Source organism: Equus asinus, chromosome 2 (genome assembly GCF_041296235.1).
Source record: "Equus asinus isolate D_3611 breed Donkey chromosome 2, EquAss-T2T_v2, whole genome shotgun sequence".
NCBI lineage: Eukaryota > Metazoa > Chordata > Mammalia > Perissodactyla > Equidae > Equus > Equus asinus.
In genome coordinates, this window is record NC_091791.1 from 130,376,063 (window position 1) to 130,403,818 (window position 27,756).

Consider the following 27,756-nt stretch of genomic DNA (forward strand, 5'->3'; position numbering starts at 1 on the left):
TGTGTTTAAAAAGCAATAATACTAAATGCTTTTCCGTTTCCCCTTTGAGAGACCATGTATGATAAATGATAGGCAATTTCATGGTTGGAGTTTCAATTTCCGAAAATATTAGTGCTATTCCCCAAGCTCCACTTCCGAGATAAATTCTTTTTGGCAGCCTCTTCCGTTGTCTCCTAATTCCCTGATTCTGAATATATTTGGAGGTCTGGTGTAAATGGCATCAGCTCAGCCCCAGCCCCCACCTGTCTGGTCTGCTCTGGAGAGGGTGTTACCCACTTTCTGCTCTTTCAGGTGCTTTCTGCATTTGCTTCAAGTCAATGGGTATTCATTAAGCATCTTCTATGCTCTCAGCCCTACGCTGTGTTCTTACGGTGGGTGTAAGGGAGCTACAATCAATCATTTGATTAACAAACATCGATCGTGTATCTAGTCCCTTCAAGCTCAAAGCAACAGCAATAACTCTCCAGTGCCTAATACCTCATGCTTGTTCCACACTGTCCCCATTTCACTATTGGGGAGACTGAGTCTCAGAGCTAACCTAGTAAAATCGGGATGCGGACAGGGACAAGGTGGAAGAAAGTGAGCATTTATTGAGCAGCTACAATGAGTCAGGCGCTGGGCTGGATGCTTGTCCCATCCTCCACACGGGAGTCTAAGCTCTTTATCTTCACAAACTCAAGGTAGGTGCTATCATCCCCACTTTACAGATGTGGGAACTGAGGCTCAGCTTACCCAGGGTTCTCATCCCACTGGACCACACTGCCTCTCCTGACATCAGCAGGCTGGATAGTGTCCCAACGGTCATCTCCAGACCATGGGAGTTTCCTTGTTTGAAAACATCACAGCACCAAGTCAATGAGTAGAAGGAGACTAACCGACCTTTGTCCCGCTATCCCCATTACCCAGCAGCCTCTGCCCTAACCCTAGGCTCCCTCGGAAGTTTCCCAGGCTGGTGTCCTCCATGTGCCACCACTCAGGCCGATTCCCTGCCTTCTCTCACGCTGTCACCTCTCTTCCTAACCAAACCCTCCCATCATGGGTCAGCTTACCTCCCTATGACCACCCCCCCCTACCATTCACTCACCCTTTAGAGGGGCCATCTCATGCCCAGGGTGACATTTCTTTCTCTTATACTCTTATGAATCCCCATCAAAAGACTGAGAACAAAGCAGGTATTCCAAAAATCTTCAGGAAAGCACTGGGGTAAAATGGAATGGAATGGGGAAAAATGAGATTAAATCTCTCAGAATAGAGTAAATGGAATGAATTATAACAGAATGTAATGGACTAGAACCAAGAAGAATAGTATGGTACAGACAGAAAGAAGTAGGATCGAAAAAACCAGAATAGAATAGAACAGTATGGAACAGAATAGAACCAGATGGAACAGGATGAAACAGATTAGAATAGGATGGGACAGATTAGACCAGATTAGACCATTCTATTAGAATAGAATAGGAATGGAACAGGATACGAAAGACTAGAACAGGATAGAACAGGATTCAACAGACTGGAACAGGGTGGAACAGACTCGAACGGGTCTGAACAGAACAGAGCGCAATAGAATAACAGGGCTGTAGCCAAATGTTACATAACTGGATGAAATAAAATTCACTCCATTTATTCAACAAATATTTATTGAGTGCTAATCTGTGCTAGGTAAGAAAAAAATACAGTCCCTGCCTTCCTAGAACACACTGTCTGGTGAAAAGGACAAAAAAAAAAAAGACATAAGCAAATACTCATAAATCCATAATTACAAATTATAAGCTTCCATGAAATACCGTGAAAGAATGGACAGCTGGCCATGTTAAAAACGATAGGATGGAGGTAATCACATTAATAATAAGTTCAGGAAAGCTGAGACCTAAAAATGTGGGGGAGCCAGAGTTAACTTGAAGAATCAGGGAAGAGCATTCTAGGCAGAGGGAACAGCATCCACAGAGGCACTGAGGCAAGTGTCTGGCCTGTTCAGGGAAGTGACAGAAATCCAGTGTGAACAGAGTTCAGGGAGCATGGCCTAGGGTGACAGGAGAGAAGGGGGAGGGGCAGGCAGGGAACCGGACGTCAAAAGGCCTATGGGGGGAGAGTGGTCTGGATTTCATTCCAAGTGGCTGAGAAGCCACTAAAGGGAGGAACAGGAACTCCAGTGTGTTTCCTACCTCCTCCCTGGCTGGTGTGAAGGGACGAATTAGGGCAGGGAGACCATTCAGGCATCTACTGCGGTCGTCCAGGTAGTGATGGTGGTGGCTTGGAGCAGAGTGGCAGTGGCACCAGAGTGGGAGAGAGGCCGCCAACTGTGTTGTAAACACGACCGAAGGATTTGCCAATGCTTTGGACATGGGGCTGGCGGGATGGGAGATCAGAAGGAGCCACTGGGGGCTGGTGTTTCCATTTCCTCAGATGAGGCTAAGGAGAAGAAGGAAAATCAAGTTTCCTTTTGGAAATCCTAAGGTTCAGACACCTGGGTCACATCCAAATAGAGACATCAAGATGTGAAGATGCGAGCCTGGAGCTCTGAGGAGGGTCTGGGCTGGAGCGATAAATCGAGGAGCTGTCAGTGTATGAGTTCTGTGTAATGCCTTGGGATTGGAGGAAATCGTCCACGCAGTAGTGCAAGGCACACTTCATCAAAGCGGTTCCAGGGACTACTGGCATCAGAATCCCCCGCGTGCTTGTTGATCACACAAATTTCTGGGCCTCCAGGCCACCGAGGCAGATCTCTGGCGATGGGGCTCAGGAGTCTGCATGTTTAGCAATCACTCGGAGCACTTGGATACCGTCTCACATCTGAAACACCAGGCTAGGGAGAGAATAGCAGAGGGCAGAGCCCCATCATCGGGACATGTGAACATCTACACATCAGGAAGGAGAAACTGGCAAAGGAGACAGAGAAATAGGAGGGAAATCAGGAGAGGGTGGCGTCTCAGAGGCCAAGAGAGAAGGGGGTCTCGGGGCCAGGTGAGGAACTGAGCCTGATTCGCTAAGTGGGACGAGCACAGGAACGTGCCCTTGAGATGTGGCAACCTGTACACCTCCAGGGAAGCGCTGGGCTAAGCCCGAGTGGAGCGGGTCAGAGGAGGACACCTAGACAACAAGGTGGAAGACTGGAATGGACAACAAGCAAGATCCAAACCAACGAAACATCTGGGGAGAGATCTTCAAGCGTATTTCACACCTGATTTTATCCTCTCTGGTACTGGCTCCCAGAGTCCTCTGGTGAGGAAAGTAGATGTGCCGGTGTCAGACGTTTCTCCACACATCCCAGGCGGCTTCCTTTGCCCACCCTCCTACCACCAGGCTCAGCCCCCTCAGATGTCCCTCTCCTCTGGAGCCTGCGCTGCTGAGATCTTCCAGCTGCCCCGTCCCCCTCCCCGGGCATGCTCCCAGCCTGTGTCTCTCTCCACTCCTCCCAGAGCAGTTTGCAGGCTGCAGCCAACTGATGTGGGTGCTAAAGGACCCCTGCTACCCAGTCCTCAGGGCTGACCTCCAAGGAGTGAGCTGCGAAGGCTGCAATTTCTTGCAAACAAGCAGGGTGGAGAGGCAGCTCCTTTTGGGTGAGAAGGGCTTCTTGGCCTCGCACAGACCATCCTGACTGCCCGCCAGGCGGCCGCCCTGATTCTCAATGGGGGTAAGGCGATGAAATGGGCACCTTTCTAAAGACACATTCAACTTCATGTTAGACTTTCATATTCATAAAACGGAAACCAAAAACCTATCGCTTTCATAACACGGACCTCAGAAAGCGAGTGAACAACATTTCCTTGTTGGTGAGGCTAATGAAAACAAAAAGAGATTTTCAACTGAGGACAAACCCCTGGGGGATCTCTCAGAACCAAAGTTGGTGAGATGTTTGTGTTTTTCAAAAGGTTAAATAATATTGGAAGGCAGTAACGGGAGCCAGGCCCACCCTTGCTTCCCCTAGGAGGGAATCTGATTCTGTTACAAGCGTGCTTTCTCGCCCCATGCCCGTGCGGGGCCACACACACCTCGGAAGACCTGCCATCCATCTGGAGGCAAATTCCTGGCAAGGAACAGCCTGGAGAGACTTCACAGACGTCCCTGAGCCTCTCAAGAAGGATCTGCGGCAGCAGAGGGATTTTCCCCAGGAGAACAAATGACAACACAGCGCCTGTTTGTTTTCGATGCAGGAAGGAGCCGGGAACATCTGTTCCAAGAAGCCACTTGAAAGATAATCAGGCGGCAGTGTTGGCAAAACAGCTGTGTGACAGGCGGAGAAGGGGGTGGCCAGGAGCTGGGAGGGTGGGGGAGTCGGGGGAGGGAGCCAAGCGAGGGGCAGCGCCCTGGAACTCTGCTGCAGCCTGGGAAGCACCACCCACTCCCCGGAACCCATCAGAGCCCGGAGGGCCCCTCTGCCTGGCTGAGAGCAGCTCACCCTGGGACCACTCTGCTGAGAGCCCCAACTGTCCTCATGGAGAGCTGCTGGGTCTATTCCACGTTGGATGGGAATGACTATGTTCAATTTTTCCTGAACCTGTGATCCTGGAAAACAGTGAGGTTAAAGAAATCCCCCAACCCCTTTGTGTTCCGGAAAAGGCTCACGGCCACTGTAGTTCATTACCAGCCTTCCCCACGTGACTTAGGCAGGACTCACGATGACCCCTTGCTTGCCTATGACACAGCAGACCCAGACCCTCCAAATTCCCATGCTTTGTCTTATAAATGATTAGCTGAACTGTTTTGTCCCCACTAATCGAATGGGACAATATGCTTGTTAACTAAAGGGGTTAACTTTCTCTTGCTCACCTAGGCCTCTGAATTTGAACCCACCCTCAGCCCGAGCCAGCATTCAACCCCTCCTTACAGCCCTCTGGAGAACAGGCTAGCCTCAGGGTAACACATTCTCCCACCTACCGTCCCTTTGAATAAAGTCCTCTCTTACCAAAGGCTGCATTTGCTTTCTATTGACAAGAATGGAAGGCCCTCTGAGTTACCTCCTGCAGTAAGGCTGGCCTCAGGGCCTGAGATGCCACCACAAGAGTCACTCTTTGGGAATAAGAGCTGGGATGAAACCTCAGAAGACTCAGGATTCTGTCTGCCACTTACCTAGGGAACAAAGAAGCACATGAGGACTCCACAGCTGAGACTGGGGACCGAGCTCTGCAGGGCCTGGTCTGCCAGACGCCATGCCGGGCCAGGCGGGGCGGGGCCCCTCAGCACCAGCACCTGCTCACTTTCCCACTCCAGCCTCAGAGCAAGACCCCAGGGACTCCTGGTGCAGGGGGTCCCTGTAAGCCTGCAAGGCCATCAGACAGCAAAGGAAAACCCCAGCAGGGTGTCACACCCAGGCTCTCACAGGGAAGAGGTCCCAGACAGGGAAGCAGCCCACAGCACTGGAAAACCTTTCTGCAATCACAGCTTCGAGAAAGGCCCTTTCAGAGTAAAACAAAACAACAATAGTAACAAAAGAAGCAACAAAAACATGACAGCCATTGGCAAACACCCCTTAACCGTGCCTTGACTGTGTTCCTAACCAGCAGGATCTCGGGGGCAGGCTCTGGCAGGGAGGACACTGCCCTGCACACCTTGACCGGGATCCCAGGGCGCTGCAGGTGGGGGTGGCAACTCAGTCAAGTCTGAAATGAAATGCATTCAGAGGATGGTGTGATGGGGACATATTGCTCTTTTCTGGCATTTCTGGGTCCGCTCACCACCATTCACGTACACAGCACCGATTGCATTGATTAAATTTATGTGTGTGTCCTGTCTTAGTTTGGTCCTCCCAGAAGTAGACGCTGAGACCAGGATTTGAGGGAGGGTAGTTCGTTGGAGAGAGAATCGCAGGAGGCACCAGGAAGGGAGTGTGGGAGGGAGACAGGGAAGGGCAGGCGGCCGGTGCAGCCTGTGCTGGTGGGCAGGTGACGCTGTGAGCATCCGCTTCTCATGTGGGAAGTAGCCAGACAGCTCCTGCTTGTCCAGAATCGACCCACACCCCAAGTCCGCAAGTCTCCCCTCCTGCATGGAGCCTCTCCCCATGGACGTGTCCCAGATTGTCCGAAAAGGAAGGGTCATTTAGGACTCTGGTTTTCAAGCTGTATTCCCCATGGAATGCCAGGACTTCTGGAAAGTACTTCAAAGCTACTGGGGGTAGGGGCTAGTGGTCAGGGCTGCAGCCTCCACCTTCATTCTAGCTGGAATCCAGTTTCTCTGCTTAAACTATTGGTCTTCCACTTAGAACATTTTTTGAAGGGCTCAGCAGCTTCAAAGTAAAGATCACATCTACTTCTGCTTCCAGGTAGACGATGTGGCTGTGCTTTTTCCTATTCCTCCTGAAAAGTGCAGCTACATCCCGGACATTCTATGTAAAGCAAACTTAGCAAGACTCCGAAAGGTGGATAGAAGGCAGATGCGTCAGGGACCTCAGGACCCAAGGAACTACTTGCTGAGTTCCTTGGATTTTCTTTGTGCTTCATACATCTCAGACTTGGAGCTGAAGAAGTCAACAACCCAGAATCTCCAACAGGTGCAGACAAAAAAACAGTCGCAACAAAAGCCTGCACCCTCTAGCCAAAGAGCAGGGGCAACCTAGCAAGACAGAGAACATTTAAACAATAACCCCTCTCCTCCAGCCAAACACCACAGAAAAAAAGCTGTGGCCCCCTCCCCACCCATACGAGCAAAGGTCAAGTGGGAAGCCCAGACTTCCACCTTACTTGGCAGTAACAAGGCCTTCCCCACCCCCTCCCAGTTGGGTGTGGTGTTAGAGGAGGCCAGTGGAGAGTCAGGACTTTTACCTTCACTCAGTGGTAACAAGGCCACCCACATGCCAGTGTCAGTAGAGACTGACAGAACTCCCAACCCCATCCAACGACAATGAGGGGACCCCCTCATATGTTAAAGGAGGCTGAGTGGAGAACCTGCGTTTCAACCTCCACTTTGCAGTAATGAGGCAGTGCTCTCCCCACGCCCTCCCCAGCTGGAGTGGTGTCAAAAAAACCCAGCTAAACCAGAGGGTCTAAAATAAGATCCAGAGTCTCATAACACAATACAAAAATATCCAGCTTTTAATAAAAAATCACTCGTCATACCAAGAAGGAAGACCTCAAACCAAGTGAAAAAAGACAAGCAATAGATGCCAACACTGAAATGACAAAGATGTGAGAATTATCTGACAAGATTTAAAGCAGCCATGATAAAGTGCTTCAATGAGCAATGATGAACACGCTTGAAACAAATGAAAAAATAGACAGTCTCAGCAAAGAAATAGAAGACATGAAGAAGAAAAAAAATGTAAATTTTAGAACTGAAAAATACAATAACCAAAATTTTAACACTCAGTGAATGGACTCAACACCAGAATGGAGGAGCCAGAGGAAACAAATAGTGAACTGAAAGATAGAATAATAGAAAGTACTCAGTCTGAAAAGCAAAGAGAAAATAAACTAAAAAATAAATAAATAAACACAGACTCAGAGGCCTGTAGGACCATAACAAAAGATCTAACTTCATGTCATTTCAGTCTCAGAAGGGAAGAGAAAGAGGGCAGGACTGAAAAAGTACTAGAAGAAATAATGGCTGAAAACTTCCCAAATCTTAGTGAAACCCAAACGGGATAAAACCAAAGAAATCTATACCAGGATTTCTGGAAACTAAAGACAAAGCAAAAATCTTTAAAGCAGCCAGAGAAAAATGACACCTTAGCTATGGATCAAAAACTATTTAAATGATAGCAGACTTCTCATCAGAAACCACAGAGGCCAGAAGAAATGGCACAATATTTTTCAAGTGCTGAAAGAAAAGAAGCGTCAATCTAGAATCTTACACTCAGCAGAAATATCCTTCAGAAATGAAGATATTCATAGATTAAGGAAAACTAAGAGAATTTGTATCCAACACACATACCCTAAAAGAATAACTAAAGGAAGTTCTTTAATAAAGAGGATGATTTAAAAAAAAAAAAAAAAAAAGGAAACCTGGAACATCAGGAAGGAATAAAGAAGATGGTAAGCATAAATATGGGTAAAAAAATAGACTTTCCTTCTGTTATTGAATTTTCTAAATTATGTTTGATGGTTGAAGAAACAATTACAACACTGTGGAATGTGGTTTTAAATTGCTGTAGGGGAAACAGTTAAGACAATTTGAAATGGGGGATAGTAAGGAAACAAAAAAGGAGGTAAGTTTTCTACACATTACTTGGATGAGTAAAATGGTGACACCAGTAGATTGTGATAAGTTACGTATATATAATGTAATACATAGAGCAACCACTAAAATGCCATACAAAGAGACACACTCAAAACACTATAGAGAAATCAAAATGGAATTCCAAAAAATGTTCAAGTAACCCACAGAAAAGCAAAAAAACAGAAAACAGAAAAACAAAAGACAGAGACAAGAAACAGAAAACAAAATCACGAACTTAAGCTTTGATATATCCATAATTAAATTAAATGCAAATTGTCAATATACATCAATGAAAGGCAGAGAGCATTAAAAATCACCACCCAACTAACTGCTGCCACAACACGTTCACTTCAAATATGACATAGGCACATTGATAGTAAAAGATATGCGACATAAACATCAATCAAAGGAAAGCAGGAGTGGCTATGTTAGTAATCAGTTAAAGCAGACTTCAGAGTAAAGAAAATTACCAGAGACAAAGAGAGACATTATATAATGATAAAAGGGTCAATCCACCAAGACCTAGAAATCCTAAATGTGAATTCATCAAGCAACAGTGATGCCAAATATGTGAAGCATAAGCAGACAGAACTAAAAGCAGGCATAGTCAAATCCACAATCAGAATTAGAGACTTAAGTACCCCTCTCTCAACAATTCATACACAACTGGAAAGAAAACATGCAAGGATATAGAAGAACTCAACACCATCAACCAACATGTTCTCATCAACATTTATAGAACATTCTGCCCAACAACAGTAGACTACACATTATTTTCAAGTGCCTATGGAACAAATACCAAGATAGACCATATCCTGAGCTATAAAACAAACCTCAAATTTAAAACAATTGAAATCATACAGAGTGTGTTCTCCAATCACAAATGAATCAAACTAGAAATCAATAACAGGAAAATCTCCCACCACTTGGAAACTAAAGACCACACTTTTAAATAACTGATGGGTCAAAGAGGAAGTTTCAAGAGAAATTAGAAAACACATGGAACTGAATAAAAATAAAAATACAACCCATCACAATTTGTGGGAGACAGCTAAACTCATGCTGAAGGGAAATTTATAGCACTAAGTACATACTTCAGAAAAGAGGAAAAATATTGAATCAATAATCTAAGCTCCTACCTCAAGAACCTCAAAAAAGAAGAGTAAAATAAACCCAAAGCAAACAGAAAGGAGGAAATAACAAAAATAAGAGAAAATTTGGTGAAATTGAAAACTGAAAAGCAATAGAGAAAATGAATGAAACAAAGAGCTGGTTCTTTGAAAAGATCAATAGAATCGACTAATTTCTAGAAAAACTCACAAAGGAAAAAAAAAAGAGAGAAAACGCAAATTACCAAAATCAAAAATGAAACAGGAAATATCACTACAGACCCTGCAGACATCAAAAGTATAAAAGGGCATACTGTGACAAGTCTACACAGAAAAATGTGACGACTTAGATGAAACTGACAAACTCCTTAAAAGATAAACTGTCATAATTCATCTAATATAAACTAGATCATTTGAATAGTCTTATAACCTATAATTATTCAAGAAAATTGAATTCATAATATTTTTTAATTCCCAAGAAAGAAACCTCCAGACCCAGATGGATTCACAGGAGAATTTTACGAAATGTTTACAGAAGAATTGACAGCAATTCTACACAATCTCTGCCACAAAATGGAAGAGGAGAGAACACTTCCCAATTCTTTTACGAAACCAGTATTACTCTCATACCAAAACCAGACAAACATACAATTATCCCTCATGAATATAAATGCAAAAACCCTTAATAAAGTATTAGTGAATAGAATTCATCAATATATAAAAGGAATTATATTCCATGACCAAATGGGATTTATTCCAGAGATGCATATTGATTCAATATTTAAAAATTATTCAATGTAACCAACCATATTAACAGATTAAATAAGAAAATCACATGATCATATCAATTGATGCAGAGAAAGCATTTGATCAAATTTTTTTTTTTTTAAAGATTGGCACCTAGGCTAACAACTGTTGCCAATCTTCCTTTTTTTTTTTTTTTTTTTTTTAAGGATTGGTACCTGGGCTAACAACTGTTGCCAATCTTTTTTTTTTTTCCTGCTTTATTTCCCAACCACCACCCCCGCCAGTACATAGTTGTATATCTTAGTTGCAGGTCCTTCTAGTTGTGGGACATGGGACGCCACCTCAACATGGCCTGACGAGTGGCGCCATGTCTGCGCCCAGGATCCAAACCCTGGGCTGCCGCAGTGGAGCATGCGAACTTAACCACTCGGCCACAGAGCCAGCTCTGATCAAATTTAACAACCACTCACAATAAAAATTTCTCAGAAAAATAGGAACGGAAGGATATCTTCCTCAATTTGATCAAAAGTGTCAACAAAATGTGTTCAACTAACATTATATTTAATGGTGACAGATCAAATCCTTTCTCTGTAAGACTGAGAACAGGCAAGGTTATCTGTGCTCACCACTCTTACTCAGCATAGTTCTGAAAGTTTTAGCCAGTGCAATAAGGCAAGAAAAAGGAAATCAAAAGCAGACAGATAAGAAAAGAAAAGGTGCCCCAATGTGCAGATAACATGATGGTCTACATAGAAAATCTCTAGGACTCTACTAAAAAAAGAAGAAACTTCTAGAACTAATGAGTAACTTTGTTTCACAGGGTACCAGATAAACATACAAAAATCTATTGTGACATAATGGAGCTATTATAATCCATGTGACAGCAATGAACACATGGACACCAAAATTAAAAATACGGTACCACTTACAGTTGCTCCCAAAAGGAGCAATTTATACTTGGGTATAAATTTAACAAAACATATACAGGAGTTGTATGCTGAAAGCTATACAATACTGATGAAGGAAATCAAAGATCTAAATAAATGGAGAAACACTGGATGATGGAGATGTACACGGCTAGGAAGACCCAACACAGTAAAACTGTCAGTTTTTCCAAACCGATATACAAATTTAACACAATTCCTATCAAAATCCCAGCAAGATTTTTTGTAGACAAGATTATTCTAAAATTTATATGGAAAGGCAAAGAACTAAAATAGCTAAAAACAACTTTGAAAAAGAAGAATATAAGTAGGAGGAATCAGTCTACCAGATTTCAGACTTAGATAGTCACCATAATCAAGAGGGTGTAGTAACGGCAGAGGGATAGACACATAGATCAATAGAACAGAAGAGAGTACCCAGAAATAGACCCACACAAATATGCCCGACTGATTCTGACAAAGGTGCAAAGCAATTCGATGAGTAAAGATAGCCTTTTCAACAACTGTTGCTGGAGCAATTGGACGTCCATAGGCTTGCTGGGCCTGCTTCCAGACTCTCCTGTGTTTTTATAGAATCTAGGTAATGGCTGAAGCAAAGAGAACATGGTAAGAAGCGCGTGTGGATAAGCTGTTCTACAAAATTAAAGGGGCTGAGGGAAGGAGAGGGAAAAGAAGAGACGCAGAAAAGATGGGTATTGGAAAGAGCTTTGGTGGGACATTGAGAAGTGTATCTAGACGGGGAGAGGCCATAAGGGTGGCACATAGATGTCCAATTGGCAGTGGGGAGGCTTTTCTTTGAAATTTTAGGGATTAAAAAATAACATGACAAGCAGGTACTTTAGGAGAGCCAGTTGGATAGGGATGTGCAGAACAGATTGATGGGGAGCGATCCAGCACCTGGTACAAGTTGTGCCCCTGGCACAGGGTCTGGCACACACAGAGTATATTCCTAGTAACTATTTCATTGATGGCTGGCCCTAGAGTCCACTGAGGTGGGCTCGAGTTCAGGCAAGAGAAACAGAAGAGGAGAATTGACAGAACTGAATGTGGGGCCCTTGGAGAGAAGGACAAGACAACTGGACCACGAGATTTGAGGCGCTGGAGCTGGGCGAGACCTTTTGCTGCAATAAAGAAGCCAGAAGGGAGACCAGGAGTGGACGGATGACCACAGTTGGGAGGCCTCAGAGCTTCTGATGCTGTTGGACTGTTTGAGTAAAGCTGTCCAGTGGGCAGACGGACATGGGGTGCTGGGGTCCAAGAGGCAGCTTTGGGCATCCTTCCCATAAAGGTGACTTAGAGCAATGGACGCAGAATGAGAAAGGTCTTGGCAGACCACGAAGCCCCCTTTGCTGTCTGTGAAGAGAGAAAGAGAAGTTTCCAGTCCTGGACCCATGTCCTTCCAGCAACCATACCTCCTCCCACAGCCCTTCCAGCCCCAGGAGAACAAGGCCCCCACCAAGGCGAAATGAAAAGGTTCCTCATGACGTCTGGCATGCCTACCTTGCTTCCTGACTCTCTCTGGCCTTTATACCCCTTAGCTCAGCTGCCACCTGCCTTTTTCCTTCCCCCTCCCTGAACCTTTCCTCCTCCATTTTACTCCCTTTCCTCTCTGCTGCCTTTATCTTCCTCCCTCATCCCCATCTCTTTTCTCTCCTTTTTTCATCCTGTTATTTTCTCTCTTCTCTTTCTCTCTCCCCATCTCTCTCTTTTTCTTCTCATCTTTCTTTCTGCCTCTCTTTTCCCATCCTCTCTTCATTTCTCTGCCTCTCTGTTTCTGCCTCCCTCTCTCTATGCTCACACACACTTACAAGCACATATGAATTTTTAAGAGACCAAGAACTCAGGGAGACTCATGGAAAGGGCTCTAGCTGACTGGCATCAGCGGGCCTCCTTGGCCACCTTCAGTGAGTGATATATTACGGAAATACATTAAGGGCCCGTCCTGCTGACAGCAAGCTAAGGTACTATGTCAAGGTACCAGCCCTAGGATGATGAACATCCCCCATAGATCAGGACACCATCACTCTGATTACACTCCAGTGCTGCATGTCAGAGTGCTGCGGGGGCGTGATGGACGGTGGGGATCCATCACCAGCTGATGGCCCATTCCCAGCACAACACTCATATCCAGGAGATGATTTAGGGGCAGAGCCGGGATCCCTCCCAAGATGCAAACACAGCAAAAGTGGATTCTTTCCTTTCTACTAAAGGGAGAAGTTTAAGGAGAGGAACACTTGTAGAGTATAGCTTCAAGGTCAAGGATTTGGGAATCAGACAGACGCCTCCACCTAAAAGCTGTATGAACTTGGGGTTAATTTTCCTCCTTTCCTGAGGCCATTGCCTTGTATGTCAAATGAGGTAATAATACTAGCCTCCCAGGATTAAAGTGAGGGTCAAATGGCATAACACAGATAAAACATGCAGCACAGAGCCAGGCTCAAGGTCCTGAGACCACCAGCCCGACCTGCTCCGTGTGCACACAGCAGGAGCTGTAAGCCCCGGCCTCCACCAGGCTGCAGCCTCCCGCACATTCTCTTCTCCTGCTCCACCTGGACCTCCTTCTGTCTTCTTCCCTCCCTGATGGTTCCGAGGCCAGAGAGGGAGGTCCTGAGGCCACCCAGCCTATCTTTCAGGATTGCCCATCAATCCACGTCCCCACCCATTCTTCATTCAGTCCATAGGTGTTGAGCACCCGCTAGGTGCCAGACCCTGTTCTAGGCCCTGGGGACACAGAAATGAATGAAACAGAGGAAAACCCCTGCCATCATGTGCCAACGTTATGGAGTCCGTCCATCAGTTAATTTGTCTGTCTGTGGGCAGTAGCCCTGGCCAAGGGCCCTGTGAGCCCCACCCTGAGCCAGACTGACTCTGAGATGACTGTGACTTTTAACTGTGAGGTTCAAAGAAAATCTCATCTTGACAGCTTTTGAAGGGACCGTAGCTATTGCCACATCTGATCCCAGGGAGCTGTAGCCCCGAGGTGGGTGGTGAGTTGCCGAAGCTCACGCAGGGAGCATGAGGTTGAGCCAGGGCTGGAACTCAACACAGTCCCAGAACTTTAAACGTACCTTTGGATCTTAATGAACACCAGTCCAATCCCTCCCCTTAGAGGTAAAGGAGCCACTTGATTTCTGCCCTTGGGAATCCAGCCTCCCTGGAGAGAGAAGAAACAGGTGCATGAAAAAGGAGAACTTACATTATGTTCACATGGGACATCTCATTCTTCCCCACGCAGCCCTGAGATTCAAGCATTATGATCCCATTTTATATGTGAGGGGACTGAGGATAAGAAGTTAAGTAACAGCCCACATCAATTTCACCTCTCCTCCACACTGGATACGGAAGAGTAGAAAATGAGATTTGCTACACACACACATGTGCACACACACACACACACAGCTTTGATTATTTTTTATTTTATTTTATTCTTTTGAGGAAGATTGGCCCTGAGCTAACATCTGCCACCAATCCTCCTCTTTTCGCTGAGGAAGACTGGCCCTAAGCTAACATCAGTGCCCATCATCCTCTTCTTTATATGTGGGACGCCTGCCACAGCATAGCTTGGGGATCAGCGTGTGCGTCCGCACCCAGGATCTGAACCAGCGAACCCCAGGCTGCCAAAGCGGAATGTGTGCACTTAACCGCTGTACCACCCAATTATTTTTTAATTTTTAACATTCCATTGTAAGCATTTTACCATGTTATTAGATATTTTTGATATGTGCTTTTAAAAATGCATTCTACAACATAAATGTACTCTATTTTATCAATCCTTTGTTGCCCTATGTCTCAATTATTTCCAATATTTAGGTCTGATAAAGAACGTTGTGATGAACATTCTAATTCTGTCTCCAGTGTTTTCTCAACAGTGGATTCCTAGAAATAGAACTATTGAGTCAAAAAATGCGAAAATGTTGAAATTCTTCCAGACAGATTGTGCCAATTTGTGTTCTAATTTCATCACATGGTCGCTAACATTTATTTCATCATCATCATCATCAATCTTAACAATTGGACAGGTTAAAACAGGATCTTGTTTTATTTGCATTTCTTTGGCAAACAGTAAAATTAAACATTTTTTCATATGTTAGCCATTTGCATGTTTTATTTTGTGAATCTTCTTTGCCAATTTGTCTACTGGGATGTTAGTCCTTTTTTTAGACTTCGTAAGAACTCTTAATATGCTGAGGCTATTAACCTTTTGCCATCTGTCGTAAATATTTTTCTCAATTTGTCATTTACTTTTCTATTTTTACAGTTTCTTTTTTAATATGTCTTTGGAAGTTCTGTGTAGGTAATTTCCTTTGTGATTTCTTCAATTGCTTTTAAGCTTAGATAGGTGTTACCCACTCTAAGATAATTTAAATATTCACCAACGTTTTCTTTTATTGTTGTGGGGTTTCTAATGTTTGGTGCTATAATTCATCTGAAATTTACTTGAGAAAGAGATAAAGATCTAAAATGATTGTCTCCCAAGCAGTCGATTTTCTCAACACCAATTGTTAACCCAACCCTTTCCAGTGATTTTTGAGCCTTCTCTTTCCCTCATTTTGCGTTCACGCCCACAGTAAGGTGGGTTTGACATTATCACTACGTGCTGTGATGCTGGCTGGTTCTTGAGTCAGCACCGTGCTGTACACTTACGGGAGCTTCAAAAGGCATTTCAATATTCTTGAAGCAAATCACGTCTTCTTGTTCTTTCAAACATTTCTTGGCTATTTTTAGCTTGTTATTCTTTCGGGTTCATTTTAGAGTTGTCTTGTCAAATTACCAAAAGTTTCCATTGAGATTTTGATCATATTTTTATTTTATTAGATCTACGTATTAATTTAGGAAAGACTAATGTCTTTTCATTGTTCCTTTCTCCCAACCAAAAACATGTTATGTTTCTCCTCTCATTCAAATCTTCTCTTACACAAAACTAATGCAGTTTTGTGGTTTTCTTCATGAAAGCCCCATCCCCTTCTCCTCGAGAATCATTCAGAGGTATGTTATGTTCTTGTTTCCTCTTATCTTCAAACTGGACGTTGTGGGTATAGAAGAAATGGATTGAGTTTCGTATGTTTATCTTGTGTTTCGGGGCAAGAATATACTCAGCAGCAATGTTCCCAATGATCATTCACAAGAAAAGTGGTGAGAACAGCAGAAGAGCTGTGCTCCCCAGGTTCAACCCTTTCCTCACTCTGGGCGTGAGGACAACCAGGAGGCACAGGGGTGCCCGGTCCTCCAGTCATCCTCAGGCACGAGACACAGGGCAGGGCGTCCACAGGTGCAGGACAAAGTGCAGGTAGGAGAGGAGACGGCAGTGATGAAAGAACCGTCTGAACAGAGAAGCACCCATGGATTAGCTGCTACCAGGAGTGTGTAGCTTTGGGAAGAGGAAAGAATGTCTAGAGAGAATTTCTGGAAAACTTTCTATGTAGTGGGATGTGTAAAACCTCTGGCATAGCAAGCCCTCTTAAGAAAGCCTGCAGTAAAGATCCACACGATTCTTCAAGGTTCCTAGAGGCACATGTAGCTTTCCTTTTAGTGTAACTCTGTATCCAGACTGAGTCACACGGATCCTGCGATTCTTAGGGTTACCATTCCTTTGGCCACTTTGGCAAGCTCTATTATAAATTCTAAGAGTTTCTCTATTGAGTCTCCTTGTTTTCTAGATATATGATTATATAACCTAAAATCCATCATAATGTTTTCTTATTTTCAGGAGTCAAGGTGCTTTTTTTCCCTAATTTATAAAATTTTGCCTTGGCTAGAAGTTCCAGAAAAGTGTTTAAAAAATATTGCTGATAGAGGCTATCTTTGTCTTATTCCTATTTTAAGATAGGCTCTCTGTATCAGGTTCAGGAAATATCTTCTATCCCAGGTTGTCTGAGTTGTGTGTGTGCAGGTTTTGCTCCCCAAGAGCGGGTATCTCTGTGGTCATTTCAGTGGAAGACGGGAAGGGGCCGTTCTTTGACAGTTGCTGCCATCACAGCTACGGCTCTGTCTGTGATGGCGGCTGCTCCTTTGTCTCTCTGCAAAAGAGAAACAGCCATCTGGAAAGGCAGTGGAGTTTGTGATTAACCTCTGGAAGTTGGTCCTTCTGTGGCACTTTTGTTCTGAGGAATCCGGATATTTATCCCAAGTATTTTTGGCAAGAAACAGCCGAAGCCCTAGGGAGGATTAAGCAGACGCCATTGGCTTTTTCATCCTCCTGTTCCTGTTTTCTCTCCTTTTCTCGTCCCCCTTTTTTCTCTTCTCTCTTGCTCTCCCTCCGTTGTTTCTTCCCCCATCTCCTCCTTTCCCCCTCTTCTCTTTTCTTCCCCCCACCCCCAGGCTCCCTTTAACTCCACCACGTCCCTACCTATTTCCTTGTCTTCCCTCTTTGTCAACTTCTTATCTTCCTCCTTCATCTTTCACACCTTTTCCTCCCTTCTCCCTCCTCCCCTTTCTCATCTCTCTACCTCTTTCTCCTTTTCCACCGACAGTTCACCTTATTCTCTCTCTCTTTCCTACAAGAAAACCCAATTAAAAAGGATTGCCAAAGGCTAAAAGACGCAAAGGCCATATTATTACCCTCTCAGAGCAGAGCCCACGTTTCTCCCTGAGGCTGGAGGGAAGGATGCTGAGAGCTGCTGCCGCCTCACACTTCAGGGTCAACAGACACAACGCCAAACAATCAGGTACAGAGGGACCCAAGGCAGGTTCTGACACGGTCTCCTGAACATCGACCTCCCCCTCTCACACACACACACCCCCATACACCTGGCCTGACCCCGCCATCCTTAGCCTATGCCCCCCTCAACTTCACCTTCACAAATCCTCCCCAACATCCCAATCTGAGTTCAAATCCCACCTCTTCTGAGAAGCCTTCCCTGACTGTCCCATTTATCAGAAACTTTCTCTGTCTAAACTCCTAGAGAGCCACAGGATTCTAGCACTGCAGGAAGCTAAAACTCACCTAGCCCAGCGTCTACCCAACCAGCACACACCTCCGGGACTTCGGGAAGCTAAATGACTTACGTAAACAAGTCATACCGTCATACCTATTAGTCCTTAAGGATCATAACACATAAAAATATATCCTCTGTGACGGGGAAATCACGTGTTACACTCTTTCCCATCGTTTCAGTGAAAGTATAAGCCTCTCAAAGTCAAGAATCACAACTTAGCATGCTTTTTATCCCCTAAAGTGGCCAACATCAGCTGAACACGTAGTGAACACTCAACAAGGACTTGAAGGAATGAATGAATGAACAGGGTGAACAACCGAATGAGTGGGGTGAACAACTGAATAAATGGGGCAGCATGTAAACAAATGAGTGATTCAGGGAGGGAGGGAGTGAAGGAATGACTGTAGGCACACATCATTGTGGTGTTGTTTTAATAACTCAGGCAGGGTAAGAAGTGCCAAGGAGAAGTCTATAGTCATGTCTCCCTTTTCAAGGAAGGAGAATCTGAAATGGGGCTGAGGACAGGCTGAGGTCGGGAGGTGGTGGGGCAGAGAACAAAGAGCACTGGATTTAGAATCCAAAGACCTGGGTTAGGCCCCACACGTGCCTCTCACATGACATCGCAATGGTCCCTCCTCTGGCCCCCTCTCAGTGTTGTGTGAGATCAGTTGAGATCACGGGTAGGAAAGCATTTGGCAAACTCTGAAGTCTTGTACATATACTTTATTGTGCCTTTTAATCTCAGCATGAGGCCGAAGGAAGTTGATGGTGGCAGGTCGTGTCTGTGTGTGAGCAGGGACGAGGGCCGCACGGTTGACCAAAGGGCCCATATCCACCTTGGTGCTGCCTGGGTCTCGCGCTGGCTGCTCTCTGACCCTCAGACACTGAGGACGAGAAAAGACACTGAAGGGTCACGGAGCACACAGGCTGACCAGGGACTTGCTCCCGGGAAAGGCTGCAGGAAGGAAAGGCTTTCAGCCACTGTGTACCAGCCACCCGGGCCGAGCCCTCCACTCCGCCCACACCCCCGTGGACCGTGGAACTTTCAGCATCTGCATTTTGCTGAAGCACACATTATACACCCTCATGAAAGAGCGCATTGGGCAGAGGAAATGGAAACCGTGGGGCCTGATTCACACTTACCAGTACTCAGAAAGTCCCCAAAACAGTCTCCACAATGGGGACTTGCCCACCCATCCAGCTGCCCTAGCTGCCTCGTGATGGATGTCCCAATTTGCTTATGGTGACCGCGTGGAAGGACAGCCATGTGGAGGCCTGTGGGACAGCCCCCCTCACTGCAGCCTTGAAGGCTCATATTTCACCAGAGCCTTGGAGCCCAGATGTCAGCTACCACAGAGGTTTGCAAGTACTTTTTAAGCAATAGAAATCTTTCTTCAGGGGCCGGCCCTGTGACCCAGTGGTTGAGTTCACGTGCTCTGCTTTGCTGGCCCAGGGTTTCACTGGTTCGGATCCTGGGCACGGACATGGCACCGCTCATCGGGCCATGCTGGGGCGGCGTCCCACATGCCACAACTAAAAGGACCTACAACTAGAATATACAACTCTGTACTGAGGGGCTTTGGGGAGAACAAGAAGAAAAAAAAAAGAAGATTGGAAACAGATGTTAGCTCAGGGCCAATCTTTAAAAAAAAAAAAAAAACGAAATCTTTCTTCAGTTAGAAGCCCTTAAGAAACCCCAGTCGTTAGAACAGATATAAATGGAGCTGCCTCCAGTAGGACGGGGGGTGAAAAGGCCTGAATCCCCTCTTCCCAACACACACACGTATTTGGAGTCAAGTGTGCCATCCCTGGAAGGCCCCTGAGACATTTCTACAAGTTTCTAGGACAGTACTGAGCACAGACCTCTTCCTAAGGGTGGGTGAACTGAGGCCCAAAGGAAAGACAACTCTGGGCCAAGGGCAAGCAGCATATTAACGGCAGAAGTAGGGCTGGAATCGCTCCATCTGCCACCTCAAGAGCAGTGCCAAACAGTGCCGAGGCAGCAGTGCTCATGGGAACTAACTTCTGAGTCAGGGTGGGGGGAAGAAGAAGCACTAATGGTAGTCGTCAGGCAGTCTGCTTAGACAACACGGTCTCACCCAAAGCCTGCTCCGAATCGTGACACTTGTAAAAGTACATTGGGGTCCTGGGTTACTCATAGAATCAGTTAATCAATGGGAGCAGGAAAGCCAGGGCCCAAGGTTCTAACTTCTGCTCTTCGTCTCACCCTCCAGAGACCTTGGGCCAATGACTGTCTGACTTGACTTTGACTCATGATCTTCGGGATCCCTTCCAGCTTCTGTACCCCACATACAGGTAATGAGGTGAAGCTTTGTCACCTACAGCTGTACCAGAATTCCTCTAAGGGGCAAAAGGTCTCTATTTGGAGAGACACCTTAAAGAGCAGATGGGGAGGCCTGAAGGTGTGGGTGTGTGCCAGATCCAAGGCCACGGGGGCAAGGCCCAACCTGCTCTGCAGGAAATGAAGAAAGGAATTGGGGATTGCTCAAAATGGGAAAGGGAGAAGGGAGAGAGAGAATCAGAGAGGGGGCGGGGAATGGGGAAGCAGAAGATGGTGCAAAGCTGTAACTACCTGGAGTGAAAGGCGAGAGAGAAGCATCCAGTGACGGGGTGGCCAGAAGGGCATTTTAAGAATGGAAACACCTAATGTTCAACCTGAAGTTGTCTGCATTGCTGTGACGTAAATCCTTCCTTCATTCCCACCCCCGCCCCACCATGTATCTTCAAATAAATCTGCCTCACCCACGAACGCTTTGTGCCAGTGAGTTGTTCTATGGAAAATGAGAAGAAGCAGGACTTCCCGTCTGGGTCCATGTGCTGTGAGCCGAAGAGAGGAGGTGTGAACGCAAGAGCCAGAGGCAGCGAGAGCCAAAAGACCATGGATCCCCTCGAGGGTCTCGGAAATCGTGGGGTCCCTGGATCTCCACGGGGGAGGAACTTGGGAAGTCTAAGCCAATCTCATGGGGATCTCAAGAGGCAGAAAAGACCCCCCCCCCATAACAGATTAGCTGATTTCAATCAGATGAAATGCTTATGTTGAACCTACTGTGTGTCCAAGCATGAGCTCTGGTCTGTGGGAACTCAGAGAAGAGGCAGTGGTGCTCACATTTTAGTATGCATAAGCAGGACCCTGGGAGCTTGTTAAAGATGAAGGTTCCCAGGCCCCAGGCCTCAGATTCAGATTCAAAGGGACTTTGACAGATACCGGGAGGAGGTGGTGACATGATCCCAGCCCTCAAGGAACTTACAATGCCACGGACTACTTTAGAAACAGGATTCACCAGCAGGCCTCTGGCCATGTTGCGGCCACTGCCAGTGCCTGTTGGTCAAGAGCCCCCAGGCCCAGCACAGAGCAACCAATCTCAGCCTCGAGCCTTGGGATCTGAGCTCCATTACCACTACTGTCACTGACACAGCAGTTCTTCTCTGCTAATGCTAGCCCTCGGGAATGCTGTACCTTCTAGATGGAAAAACTCATACACTTGAGCTCTGAAACCCAGAGTGCATGCCTGATCTCACGTCCCCAGTGTCCCAGCCTGTTTCCAGAATCTGACTCCTCTCCTACCCGGACCAATGATTCCACCTGTCCTTCGCTGCCTCATCTGGCCCCTCTGGAGTAACCGTGGACAGCATGCTTTACAGCTCTTCTTCTAGGACTTTCCTTGGACACAGTCCAGTTGAGGGAAATAAGACAAAGAGTGTTAGAAGACACAGAAAAGGATTTCTCCGACACAGCCAAGCATTGCGTGGGATGCTGCAGCCAGACAGAGATCGAAGCATCAGGAGGCACACCCAGGAAGTCAGCCACTGGGTTTCTGAGGAGGTCTTCAAAAGGAAGCAAAATGGAATGAAAAGAAACGAAGTTTCATTCATTCATTGAACAGACATGTGCTGAGGCCCTTCTGCAGAGGGACACAAGCATAAACGAGCTCAACCTTTTTCTTAAGGAATATACCATCTAGTAGGGGTGGAATTGGTCCTTGAAGGGAGACAAGATGCTGAATAGTCGAAAGTTGAAAGGGCATTCAACAGGGGAAATAGCTTAAGCAAAAGCTTACAATGCCACTGAAAAAAAATGGAAGCAAATGGCTGGCCCAAGAGCCAGTCGGTTGACCACCCTGAGTACAAGAGAAGTATATGGAAATATAGTCTAACTTGACAGACCCTCCTGTGCTCTGAGCTGGCCTGGGCTGGGTGCTGGGAACACAAAGGTGAATTAGCCAACCTCTGCCCTCAATCGCCAGAGCCTATATTGCCATTCTAGAAAGTGCAAGGGAGGCACATGGCGGACGTCTGCTCTCACAGAGCGTTGCAGAGGATCAGCATGGGTTACACAGCAAACCCAGGCAGCCTCACCTCCTGAGTGACAGGAAGGGTCAGCTGCCACTGTAAAGATAGCCAGCAGGAAGGGCTCTGGCCGCTTCACAGGAGATGAAATTTAGTTTGGGGAGATAACCTCCCAGCGCTGCAATTAAGTCCTTGGCTTTGCCTAGGGGAGGCAGAGCCTTAGTGAAAATAGCCCAAGAAAATCAAATAGCAGGGTGGGCTCCTGAAGACATGATAGCCAAAATGTACAAACATAAAGCACCAATTAAGGCGGGGGGGCTGGGAGAGGGCAGTGGGGGGACCTAGTTGAGAAGCAACGCTTTCTCCGCAAAGTGACCCTGGTCAGAGGAGGCCAGGGGGAGCCCCTGCATGGATTTGTGCACGAAGTCTTCTCAGGTCAGGTCTGGGGAACCCTGAGGGGTTTATCACCTTCTATTTTTGTCGCCTTTTTTTTTTTTTTAATTTTTGCCTTTTTAGTTCTCAGTAAGGTCTGAAAAGTCAAGATGGTTCTAGGTGATAATGTTTTAAGCCAAAAAGACAGGCTGAGATCACCAGCCAGCATGAAGAACCACTTGGTGTTGGGGCGAGGAGCTTTGGAGGAAGATGCCCTGACCTGGGAGCCAGAGAAAGTCTGCCCCCCCATCCTGCTCCAACAAGCTGTGTGACCTTGGGCAACTCCCTTCCCTGCTCTGGGCCCACTCCTCGGTTAGCCACCTTCCTCTCCATGCTGGGCCTGGATCCATAACTATAAAAATAAGAAATTATTGCTTTTAAGGAAGTAGAGGTTGAGGGAGAAGAGCAAGAGCTGAGGCTGTGGGCAAAGCTTCTGCAGTCCAGAAGCAGATCCTGGTTGTAACCAGAGGCTGTTAGAAAATGGGGTGATGGCAGATGGACGTTCCCAGGGTGGTTCCCCTAGAAACAAACTGTGTGGAGCGGGGCATGCATTTCATTTGGTTTGTCAGTAGGGCTCGGTCTCCAGCTCCCACCCACTGGCCTGAGGCTGAAATAACAAAACCCTCTGTGTGTGCTGACTGCTCGGCTGGGACCCTCCTGAGTGCCCTGGGAGACGCTGAAGGAGCAAAAATCAGAGCAGGAAGAGCAATACGTGCAGCTTTTCTTCCATTCAGGGAGAAGGAGGAGAGAGATCCCAGGGCGTTCTCTCCATCCCTTTGCCAGTGGATACAGCCACGCACTGCATAACAAGGTTTCTATCAACAACAGACTGCACATACGACAGCGGTCCCATAAGACTGGTACCATATGGCCTAGGTGTGTTGTAGGCTCTACCATCTAGGTTTGTGTAAGTCACTCTGTGTTGTTCCCACAATGAGAAAATTGCCTAGTGAGACATTTTTCAGAATGTATTCCCGTCCTTAAACAATGCATGACTGTAGTTAAAATAAACAAAACACTCATTTTGGGGTTCCCGAGGTCATCTTAGAGCTAGTGGAACAGAGCCTTCCCCATGGGCTCGCCTTCCCCGTGGGCTCGCCTGCCCCTGTCCAGCTTTCCAGGCTCACCAACATTTACTGAGCCCCTCAACCTGCCTTCTCAGGCCTCGACCCCAAATCCACCATGAGTTAGATTTTTCTCAAAACAAAACATTCCCAAAGACTGGACAAAGGTCAGGAATGCTTGCTTTTGAAAAGTCTTCCTATTGTTTCTCTCCATTACCTTGTTTTCTGTCCTTGCCAGAGCCGAAAGCTTGATCTGCTTTGAGGGGGTCTGGGTGATAGCCAAGTCTGGTAGTGACCAACTGTCAAGCCAGCAGGGCCACGCCTCCATGAGTGACGTCACAAGGTCTCTTCCCTGTGATAAATGCAGAGCTTTGGGCCCAGGGGTCCAGAGTTAGGTGGGAGAGAATTCAACTGGCTGTGAGGACACAAGGTCTGATTCTGTGGAGGAAGGAGGGAACTCCTCCCCATGAGGGCCAGCCCCCTCCCCTCGGGAGAGCAGAGCTGACCCGTGGCCCGAGGGAGCGTGCCCCAGATGTAGACTGGAAGGTAGCCCAAGTAGGCATCTCCGAACTCAAAAATATATTTAAAAGTAATAATGTAGGTGAAACTAGCAGACATACAAAACATGTTTGGGAGAAAGAGTGAGAGTGATCAAGAAAGGGAGAAGAGAGAGGAAGGAGGGAAGGATGGAAGAGAGAAAAGGACGGAGCCAGTCACTTCATTTCCTGAAGTCTCAGTGTCCTCGTCAGTCAAATGGGGACACTATCACCAGCGTCAGCCTTGCTGTGGGAATCAGAAGGCACAACTTCTGTGAAAACCCCAATACACAGCTGGTACTCCAAAATATTGAACAGATGAAGGAAGCGCCCAGTGACACACAGCTCATAACGGACAGAGCCGGGAGTGGAGCCCAGGGAAGTGTGCCTCTAAAACGTCCTTTCCACACCACACTGCCACACCCCGACCGACCTTCTTGGAGATAATGTCTAACACTTAGTCACATGATCTTTTCTGACAACGCGGTGACTCCCACCCAGAGGTGCTCAGAATTCCCCACAGACCCTAAATAATGACCCAGGGAAAACCCAGCTCATGCTGGGATTCACCACAGGAAATAACCTGCTGAGAGATTAGAGGAGGGGGTGGGGGGAGACTGGTGAACCCCAGGTTTCTCTTCGGGCTGATGCTGCCTAATAACTTCAGGCCACAGAGGTACTTTGATTCAGTGCCTGGATTGCTTCCCAATCTCCATCACATCGGCCACACCCCAAGTTCTACACAGGTTCCCATGGGTTCTCCTTTTTCCTTTAAAGCATCTCAGTGCCAGTGCACGGACTCCCCCAGGCCTCCCTCGTATCATCAGCCAGGAGCCGGAAAGCAGAGCCTGTGGTCACTCAGGGCCACCCATGTTAGGCAGGGAGCCCCGGGCCCAGCTCTGGGAGAAGCTGGGAGTTATGATCAGATTTCAGAGTCCATCCCTCTGCAGTTCTAGTTTGTCCTACTACATGCACGAGGAAACAAGATTTTCCAATCAAGGTAGGAATTAATGTAATTTGTCTAATTCCCAGGACACAACTTTAGTTTCTTTTAAAACATGTGGTCCAGACAATGAGAGTTCCTTCCCCTTCGCTAAACAAAGAGATCAGAGTGACCTGGAAGCTTCCTGGGATGAGGGATGAGGGTGTGTTTGCTGAGGGCATCCATGTCGCAGGCACTGGGTCTTTAGATCTACTCAATCCTCAAGACTATCTCAAGGCCAGGAGAGGTAGGACTTTGTCTTTTTCAGGTGAAAAAACTGAAATTCCAAGAGTATAAATGACTTATCCAGGGACCCACCAGATTCCAGCTTACGGCTATTTACATTCAAAGTTGGTCATAGCGCCATTGCTTTCTCTCTGAGTTTTTAAAGTCTCCCCGAACAAGAACCAACCTCTTCTCTCTTTGCCCAAGAGCATGGTGCTCCTCAACTCTTCCGGATCTGAAGTCCTCTGCCAGCTAGGCACTTAATCAAAGACAGATGGCGTGCTCCTGGGTTTGTTTTCAAGACCCCTGTTGAGGAGCGAATGTTGAAGTCAACAATCAGGATTGAAGAAACTTTCAATGTTTTTATTAAAGTTTGTCAAAATTGATGGGCCGGTTAGCAACCAAGCATCAGTCCAGGCCCCTGCCAGGCATGTTGCAGGATTCAAATGAAGCCCAAGATGATGTTCTTAACTGGCCTGAGTGGTTAGATAAGACATAGGAAACAGTAGAGAACAATGTGTGACAGATTTTAATCAAGGGTGCAGAAGCTTGGCTCCACCTGTGCATGACATCAGGCAAGTGTTTTAATCTCTCTGAGGCTCCATTTCCTCATCTGCGAAATGGGAACAATGATGCTCTCTTCTAACAGAGTTATGGTGAGGATTAAGAGAGGCAATCACAATAAGCTGCGTAGCACAGTGCCAGCAGAACAAGCTCTTAATAAATGCTCGTTAATGTCGTTGTTGCAAGGGAGGTTGGGAACTAACATTCATTCAACAGCTCCTATGTCTCGAGGACCATTCAAAACAACTTTCAATCCTCAGTCTAGTTAGTCCTCTATCATTATCTTCATTTTCTAGATGAGAAAACTAAGATTTGGGGACTTATCACATGATTATTTACTAGCAAAGTAAAGATTTGGAGCTAGGTCTGTTTGTAGATATTAGGACAAATAGGAACAGATCAAATCAAACAAACAAGTATTTTTTTTTTAACGTTGTTGGGCCCCTAGAATCTCTAGGATGTTCTGGACCAGGCTGGACAATAGAACATTCTGTGATGATGGAAGTGTTCTAAGGAGCATGGGCCAACACCGTAGGGCGCTTGAAATGCGGCTAGTGTGACCCAGGAACTGAATTTTTAATCTTAGTTAACTTAAGTTTAAGTAGCCTCACATGGCTGGTGGCTGGCGTACTGGACAGCAGAGGACCAGACTACAGGTCTGGCACCTTCTGCACCCTTATCCAGGCCCCCTCCCCGTTGTCCCGATAGCTCCCTGGTGGTGACTCACTTGCTCAGGTCCCCCGGCCCTGCACTCCCAACTCACATCCCATTTCAATTGCTGTCTCAGCCCCTTGGTTTTGGTGACACTCCCTACCCCCTCGCCCCAACTCCTCCTCTGAGTGTGACCTTCAGCTTCTTTCTGCTAGCCCCGGAGCTCATATTGACCTCTGCTGCCTTGATAGCCAAGAGAATGTGAGCATCTTGGCTGGCATTTGCAAGACAGAGTTGTCAGAGCAGCTGCTGCTCCCTTAGCTGAAGGGATGCAGAATTCTTTAACGGAATCATGCATTCATACATGTAGAACCACACTAATACGGTAAAAGAGAGGTGAAAAAACTCTGACTATATTTCTCAAATTGAAAAAAAAAAAAAGAACGACTGCTTTGGCTGAAATTTTGCCAAGATAGCGTGATAACAAAAAAATTTGCACTTCATTTGCTCCCCTTGTTTATTTGCTGAGTGTCAGGGTGACAGCACTTTGATCTGTGGCAGTGTTTTGTGAAGATTTTCTGTTGCTTAGCCTTTCTTCACAGGTAATTGATAACATTAATTACCTAAATAGATCTAAAATTTCAAGGTTAAGTGCAATTGCTGACTTGTTTGTATTTTTTTCTGCCATCCTAATTAATTCATGGGGATGAAAAGTCCACTGTGAAGAACACACAGATGGTGAAAAATAAATGTTCCAGTGACCCATTAAAAACATTACCAATTAAACTACTGCTTTGTGAAAATCGTTAACAAGTGAAATTGACAAAATTTAAAGCATCCATATATTTGCCAAGGGAGTACAGAATGGTCCAGCTTGTCCGCATATCTTTCTGCAGAATGCTATCTGTTCATTTTGTTTTTGACAATTCCTGGCCCTGCACCTTAAGCAGAACATTCTTTCTCCAAATTAAAACCAATTAAAAACTGTTTAAGGAACACTCTGTGACAATAATGTTTAACAGAATTTACAATACTCACTGCGGAAACAAGGCGGCGGAAGTCACGACCCCTGTCGATGATGCTGCCAGCGCCAAGTCACAACAGAGACTGT

At 46.2% G+C, this 27,756-nt stretch overlaps 1 long non-coding RNA gene across 4 annotated transcripts; it reads right to left on the reverse strand.

The window, feature by feature from the left end:
• Nucleotides 1-1,560: 1,560 nt before the first annotated feature.
• Nucleotides 1,561-27,756, reverse strand: LOC139042182 (uncharacterized). Of its 4 annotated transcripts, none has more exons than XR_011498572.1 (5): nucleotides 27,684-27,756; nucleotides 25,618-25,736; nucleotides 14,017-14,102; nucleotides 4,397-12,301; nucleotides 1,561-4,184 (listed from the first exon to the last, which is right to left on the reverse strand). It is a non-coding gene; the product is annotated as an uncharacterized lncRNA (long non-coding RNA). The 4 variants fall into 4 exon arrangements; XR_011498573.1 differs by having other exon boundaries at nucleotides 1,561-3,656; nucleotides 3,990-12,301; XR_011498574.1 differs by adding an exon at nucleotides 23,905-24,039 and having other exon boundaries at nucleotides 1,561-12,301.